The 7,857-nt window shown below is 38.5% G+C and overlaps 1 protein-coding gene across 5 annotated transcripts in view; it reads right to left on the reverse strand.

Moving 5' to 3' along the window:
• The window catches only part of USP37 (ubiquitin specific peptidase 37), a 96,270-nt gene extending 88,539 nt beyond the window's left edge, over positions 1–7,731 (reverse strand). For 2 of the 5 annotated variants that reach the window (XM_055345303.1, XM_055345299.1), the window contains exons 1-2: positions 7,516–7,731; positions 2,480–2,621 (exon numbers count right to left, since the gene is read on the reverse strand). The gene's annotated coding sequence lies outside the window, so the exon portion shown is untranslated. The remainder of the gene's footprint in view (positions 1–2,479; positions 2,622–7,515) is intronic. The other 3 variants (XM_055345301.1, XM_055345300.1, XM_055345304.1) reach the window with 3 other exon arrangements.
• Between the last annotated feature and the right edge of the window lie 126 nt (positions 7,732–7,857).

Raw genomic sequence — 7,857 nt, forward strand, 5'->3', positions numbered from 1 at the left:
ACCAAAAATGTGTGGTTTGTAATACTTTTCTTGCAATTAATAATTTGATGCTTCAATGTTTGGATGTGTCCTTAGACTTTTCCACTCTGCCCTTAGACTTTTTTCCTGTCTCAGCATTGCCAAGACTGTGACCCCTCTCCTGCCCCAGTTGCCCATCCAGAAACAAGAGTTATCTTTGATTTTTTTCAATTACTAGTATTATATTGGAAATGAAGATCATGGTAGAGTCCCATCAATTCTTTTTTTTTAATTTTTATTTATTTATGATAGTCAGAGAGAGAGAGAGAGAGAGAGAGAGAGAGGCAGAGACACAGGCAGAGGGAGAAGCAGGCTCCACGCACCGGGAGCCCGATGCGGGACTCGATCCCGGGTCTCCAGGATCGCGCCCTGGGCCAAAGGCAGGCGCCAAACCACTGCACCACCCAGGGATCCCGAGTCCCATCAATTCTACCTCTATATACCTCTCAGACATTTTTATAATGAACTGTAGGTCAAACCACATCACTCTCCTTAATACCATTCAACAGCTCCCCACTGCCCTCACAATAAAATCTAGACTCATTAAAATGACATTAAACAACTTTCATGATCCAGGCTTTACTTACCTATCCCAAAGCCCTTCAAATCCAGTCATCTAAACTATTTATAATGTCCCCCCAAAAGTTGTATGTTCTCATCCCACTATACCTTTGCATGGTGCACTATGGTTTATCTCTGGAGAATCTGTATGTACTCTCCTTATCCCCCCAAAGGCCCCTTGATTTCTTCTCTTGGCTATAAAATCAAGGCTCAGCTTAGATGCTATCTCCTTAAGAAGCCTTTCGAGCTACCTTTCACTTTTTCTCTCACCCCATATCCAGACTGAGACTGCTTCATGCTTCTGCAGTCTCTGTTGTACCCTGTGCTTACCTCTAGTATAACATTGTATCATAAACTGTTCATTTCTTTGTCTCTATTTACACTTTGCTATTTGAAGACAGGGAATATGTTCTTTAAACTCTGAAACCCCATTTATGACAATGTCTGACACAGAAGAAATACTTATTATTCAAGAATAACGAACAAATCAGCCCTATCAATTCTATTCAATTTGCTATTAAAATATACAACAGCAGATACTGAAACTGTAAATCTCTCTTATATGGCCAATATAAAATTATATTTACTAAGTTCTTTTTTATTTACTAAGTTCTTTATAAAAGTATCGCTATGCGCTGTACTGCATAAAACTCATCTTTTGAACACTGCATCTAAGCCTTTTCTATGTGCATCTGAATTTCTCTACTAAATGCAAAGCTGTCCTTGTATCTTACCGAAATTCAAGGAAAGAAAAATCATTTGTGGAAGACTAAGAATTAATACAGTTACAGAATGCATTAAAACAAAAACGTAGGTAAACTTGCTTAAACTGGGATTCATATTATTTATTGCTTAATGAAGAAACTCCATGTTAAGAGTTCTGTCAGATTTCCTCACTTTTCCTTATATGTCACTACAGGTCAGGGTACCAAATTAAAAGATAATATAAAACTCTATTATCTTGGTGCTTTCTTAACAAACCAAAAGTAAAAGCCAATGACCTTGAATTCCTCTAACAAAATATATTTCTAAAAATTATTTTAACAAAAGTGGAGGTGAAGATTTCAAAGTTCACTAAAGCATATGAGAAACAAAAAAAACTATTGGTTACTTCTGTTTCTATATATAATTATTCTCTGTATGATTCTCAAACATTTTGATGCAAAATTTTAAGTATATGAAATTTTACTTCAGATACCAAACATTTCCTTAACCATTTCTACTAGCAATCCCTCTTTCCTTTAAGAAAAAACAACCCTAAAAGGTAGAGGATATAAAATTTGTAGAAGCAACAGAACTTTTTCTTAATCTCTCAATTTAGTTCATTCCTGGTCTTGTCCTAAATGAATTACTATATCTACTTTTGTACATTCATTATATTATCAAGGTTTGCTCTATCCAGTTAAAAGAAAAAAAAAAAACTAAGTTTCTTTTTCAGTGTGTAGCATGATCCTGTGGTAACAGTTAAACTTTCTATTAATCTAGGACAATGAGAAGCTTTCTTTGAATTCTATAATGCTAATTCCCTACCAAAGCAATATTACTAAGACAAGGTGTAAAAAAACAAATTATTTTTTATTTTTTTAATAACAGATTATTTAGGTATGTCCAAAGAGATTCCTCTTTCCCTAACTTTTTCACTATTAAAATTACTGTTCAACTTTGAGCATTCTATGAAAGCTTAATCAATAATATTGACAAAAATGTTTCTGTACCCTGTACAGTTATTTAAATGCACACCTTTTAGGTACTGCTCTGAAGACATCCTTATCTATAGGGTGTTCTGCATTAAGCAAGCATGCTAAAACAAAATTACTACAAAAATAGAAGGAAATTGTTAATTCTTGCTAATTTGCATAGTCTTGGAAAAAATATATCCAAAATAAAAAACATTACTTACTTTTCAGTGACTTTTACTGAAAAACCCTATGTAATAACAATTCACCTTTATTCTGATCCTTGTGCCAAAGGCAATGCACTCTTCTTGGGGAACTACTCATATTTTGCAGCTATGCCAGTTCTCCGGGAAGCCATCAACTCAGCTAAAGAAAATATAAGTGTGCCTTTTTAAAAGAAACCAATTTACAAAATTAAAATAAAAAAAAAGAAGAAAGCAATCATTTACACAAGATGAACTCTTTTTATTTAAAAACCACAAGTTACCTTACTGAAAACATTTAAAATATAACAACACTCAAGATACATATATACGCAATCAATAGAACTTTAGGGATGTATCTGCTGTACAAATGAGGGACTTGAGGTTTCTACCTTAACCATTTGTGTCTTGGTATATTTATTCCTGCGACATTTTGAAATTAAGACAACAGTGAAAAAGAGTATATTCTTTGTTAACTCTATAAACATTGTTACATAATGATGTCTTAAATCCTAAAATACCATTTCCATGATGTACTGATACAAATTTCGAAAGGTGAATAAATTGGAGTTTTTATTTTTCTTTCAAAACTAAATTTATGGATGTTTCTCAAACTTAGCCTCCCTAAGCCTCAACTTTCCATAAAGTTCTACCCAAACATCTTTCACTGCCCCCCTTGAATGCTATAAAATCAACTTTAAACTCATTCCTTCACTTAGTAAAAAAATGACTGAGTTACTTTAATTTGATGGCACAGTGGAAAGAATACAAATGTGAAGATGATACAGTCCACATCCTCCTTATGAGGATCCCACACTTCTCTGCATTTTCCTCCCACTATCATTCAGACAAAAAATTTTAGAACTATCTTTACCCTCATTCTCGTTCATCTAAAACCCAGCCTTTTTATAGCTGCTGATTCAGAAACTCATTTTGCCATCACTCCCATCTAATATTTATTATGCAACATTTACTAAACATAGTGCTAAGAGCCATGCTGCATTATCTCATTTAATTTTCCCAATAACCTTACAGGGATTATCATTTCTAGTTTACAGATTAGGAAACTGAGGTTTAGAGAGATTAAGTTAATTTATTCACAGTTACAAAATTCATTAAGAGACAAAAGTAAATCTAACACCAGAACCCATGTTTTTAACCACTACTACACTGTAACCTCATTAATGATTTGCAGCAACAATCACTTTCCAGTCTCCATTCTTGCACAATGTTTCCATTCAATGAATCCTCTACCCTATAATACCCTTTCTAAGGAACTACTCTCTTACCAAGTTAAGTATGCACTTTGTCTCCTTAACTTTCTAAGTGAGGAGCAGGGCAGGTATCTATCTTATCTTCTCTTGTACAACAAAAATACAAGCAAGTGCGAAATACTTGTTACTGGAGTCCATTCCCACCTTTTTAAAATTTTACTGTGGTAAGAATACTTAATACAAGATCTGCCCTCTTAACAAAACTTTAAGTGTACAATGCTTTATTGTTAACTATAGGTATAATGCTGTACAGCATACCTCTAGAATATTTTCATCTCAACTGAAACGTTCTCTCAAAACGTTTTTTACAATCAGCTTTTTAACAGCTCATCACTACGCATAAAATAAATCCAAATGCCTGTGTTTGGCCCTCATATACTTCCTGTATTTATTTCCTATTTTTATTTTTTCTTTTTAAAAGATTTTATTTATTCATGACAGAGAGAGTGAGAGAGAGAGAGAGAGAGACAGGCAGAGGGAGAAGCAGGCTCCGTGCAGGGAGCCTGATATGGGACTCGATCCCGGGTCTCCAGGATCACACTCTGGGCTGAAGGTGGTGCTAAACCGCTGGGCCACCGGGGCTGCCCCTATTTCCTATTTTTCAACACAAATCCTGTTCTACACACACAAATTAATAAATTTTGGTATTTTCCATATCCAACAACTTACTTAGGTAGGGATTTTTCTTGTATTTATTTTTGGAAACCTCATCCTCACTAGTCTCATAGTTTAACCTATTGTTAAAATATATAAACCACTGCTCTGATTTCTTTTCTAAAAGAGCTTTCTTTTCTAAAAAAATCCATAAAGCAAATGCAGACAGATAAAATTAGTGCATGACTAAAAGAACGAAGTTGACCTAGGTAAAGTTTCTCTCCAGTTTAGAGTCTAAAATCTAAATGATTTTATGACCAAAGAATGAGTAAAATCATCCATAGCTGGAAAACTCTTGGGTTTTTTTCTTTTGTATCCTTTAATTTGTTGAAGAGTGAAAAGGTTCTTATCATCAGATGACAAGATATCAGTAAGCTAGTGCTTCCCAAAGACATGACGGTTCCTAAAACAAGCTCTAGTTTACTTAACAAATTCTTGAGAAATAGAAAGGAAATAGCTATTAACATATATTCTAGTAGGAGACACATTTTAAACAATCACACAATATACAATTACAAGTTCTAAAAAGTGATACAAATATAACGTACAGGGCATGACAAGACATTATAATAAGGTACCTTATTTAAGACTTGGGGTAGTGGGTAGAGGCCAAAGCTAAGCTAATATTGAAGAATGAATGAATTTGGGATGGCCATACTGAACAATCCAGGAAAATACAACAGCATGAGCAAAGGACCCATAGCTGGAAAATAACTTGGTGTGACTAAGGAAATGAAAAGCAGTGTAGCTAGAGTTTAGTGAGCAAGAGGAGGCTGGAGCAAGATGAAGCTAGTGAAGGTAGAAGAATCAAGTTATATAGAATCCTATAGACCACAGTAAGGATTTTTATTTTTACCCTAAATGTAATAAACATTTAGTGATAGGAAATCCACTAAAGAGTTGTAAGCAGAGGGACACCTGGGTGGCTCAGCGGTTAAGCACCTGCTTTTGGTCCAGGGCATGATCCTGGAGTCCCAGGATTGAGTCCCACATCAGGCTCCCTGCATGGAGCCTGCTTCTCCCTCTGCCTGTGTCTCTGATTCTCTCTCTCTGTGTGTCATAAATAAATAAATAAGTACGTAAGTAAGTAAGTGTTGTAAGCTGAGAAGTAACATGTTACTCGAATGGAGAAATGATATATTTTGGGTTTGGGGAGGAGAGTAAAAGAAGGAAGAATCCAAAAAAGTAGGGCAGAAGAGAATATTGAAGTGATTCAGCTTATAACAATTACAATAACAATTAATGCTTACTGGCTATTTACTGTGTGCCATCTGCCATTTAATCCTCATAACAATCCAGTAAGGTAGTTATTATTCCCATTTTACAGATGAGAAATAAAGGGAACCAGTGACATTAAGTCCAGGTGAAAGATTGTGGCTTGAACTTGAAAACTGATACTGAAGATGTACAGAAATACATTCAGACGTACATATGACCCTTTGAACATGGGTTTGAAATGCATGGAGCTACTTCTACGTGACATTTTCAATAAATATAGTTATTGTAAAAGTATTTTCTGTTTCTTATGATTTTCTTAATAACATTTATTTTGTCTAACTTTATTCTAAGAATACAGCATAAAATATACATAGCACAGAATACGCGCTGACATTTACTTATCGGTATTCCAGTCAACTGCAGGTTATTAGTAGTTAGGTTTTGGGAGAATCAAAAGTTACATGTGGATTTTCAACTGGAAAGGGTCAGTGCACCATCCCTTGCATTGTTCACGGGTCAACTGTATTGGATATAGAACTTAAAGATACATGGGATGAAGGAGAAATCAAAAATGGATTTCAAGTTTCTAGCTTATATAAGTAGATAAATATACGACTTAATGAAACAGGATACTGAAGGACAAAGACTTGGGGTATGGAGAGAAAACTTAAGACTTTGGTTTTAGATGTATTATATTTGAAATTCCTAAGAAAAAAATCAAGTGGAGATGTCAAGCAGTTGGTTATTTAGATCTTGACCTGAAAATAAAGGGAAAAAGCTGGAAATTAAAATTCTTAAGGCTTCAACATACAGGTGGAATTTACAGCTTCGGGCAAATTAAGAATTTGCAGCAAAGGTGAACAGACCCTAGCACTAAACCCAGATATTCCATTTCACTCCATCAAACATCTCGCGCTGTGTTCATCAATTACTTTGATGTCACCCGGCTTTACAGTCCTCATTCAACTTTACATTTCAACAGCATTCAACAACTCTTGATTACTTCTTTCACCGAAGATTTGTCCTCTGTACAGTTATTAATCACCAAGAATCCCTCAGTGCTCCACCCTGGGTCCGTTTTTTCTAGCACTACACTCTCCTTAGGCAATTTCATCCACATGCATAGCTTCAGTTACTATCAACATGGCAGATGACACATATACATTAATTTATACAGCCTGTCCAGAGCTCTCCTTTGAGCTCCAACCCACTATATCCAACTGCCTCCTTGACAGCCTTAGACCTGTCCCCAGTTAAGAGACTTGTCCATACTGCCTACTCCCCCCACCCCCGCCAAAAGGCATTTACACAGAGCCGAAATTTTGAAAACGATTACCACAAAACCACTACAAGCCAATTCTCCAGAACACAGGATTTTGTCATCAGTGATCATTTCCTTTCCGTGGATCATGACCTAAAATAGGTAAACCTGACAACCTGATCTGATAGCTAGAAGAGGAGGAGCAACCAAACGCACGACAAAAATACAATCCATGCCTTCCAGTGAGAGACAGATAGGAGAGGGAAGAAGATGAAAAATGGTCAAGAGAGACTATCCAAGGCCTGATGGGTGTGCGGCAACGGAAGTCACCTGAAGAGACAGCAGGCCTTGCTAAGGGGCGGGTGGCGGGCGACGACAGCCCCCAGCGAAAGGGGGCCAGGTTTGGGTTGCGGAGCAAGAGCGTGCCAGGGAAGACCAGGTGAAAGGAAAAGGAAAGCCTGGGGGGAAACCCCAGAGGAGTACCTGTGAGGCCCTGGGAGCGCCGAAGGGGTGGGGGTGAGCGGAGCAGCAGCGGGGCGAACTCCAGAAGAGTGAACGCCGAGTGGGCGGACCGCAAGGGGCGGGGGGGCGGGGGAGGGGGACCTGGGAAAACGGCTCGGTTGAGAAGCTGGCCGCCGGGCCCACCTTACCTGTGCCTGCGGGTCCGGAGCCCTGCACCGGCCTGCCGGAAGCACAGAGTCCGCGCGGAGGGGGAGGAGCCGAGGGTAAGGAAGGAAGGGACCCCGGGCACGGAGGAGAGCGGCCGCTCACTCCCCCTAGTCAGGGAGAGCGGCTGATGGCGGGAACTGTGACCACACGCAAACACGCACGCACGCACGCACACTCGACGCGACCGGACGAGGCGCGTGCGCGCAAGCCTGCAAGCTCCGCCCTTCCTACGCCTTCGCCCCGCCCCGGCACCGAGCGCCGCCTAGCCGAGAAGGCCCCACCCCCGCGGAGAAGTGGTACGCATGCTCACTCGCCGCTTCACG

The sequence above is a fragment of the Nyctereutes procyonoides genome, unplaced genomic scaffold, assembly GCF_905146905.1.
Source record: "Nyctereutes procyonoides isolate TBG_1078 unplaced genomic scaffold, NYPRO_anot_genome, whole genome shotgun sequence".
Classification (NCBI taxonomy): domain Eukaryota; kingdom Metazoa; phylum Chordata; class Mammalia; order Carnivora; family Canidae; genus Nyctereutes; species Nyctereutes procyonoides.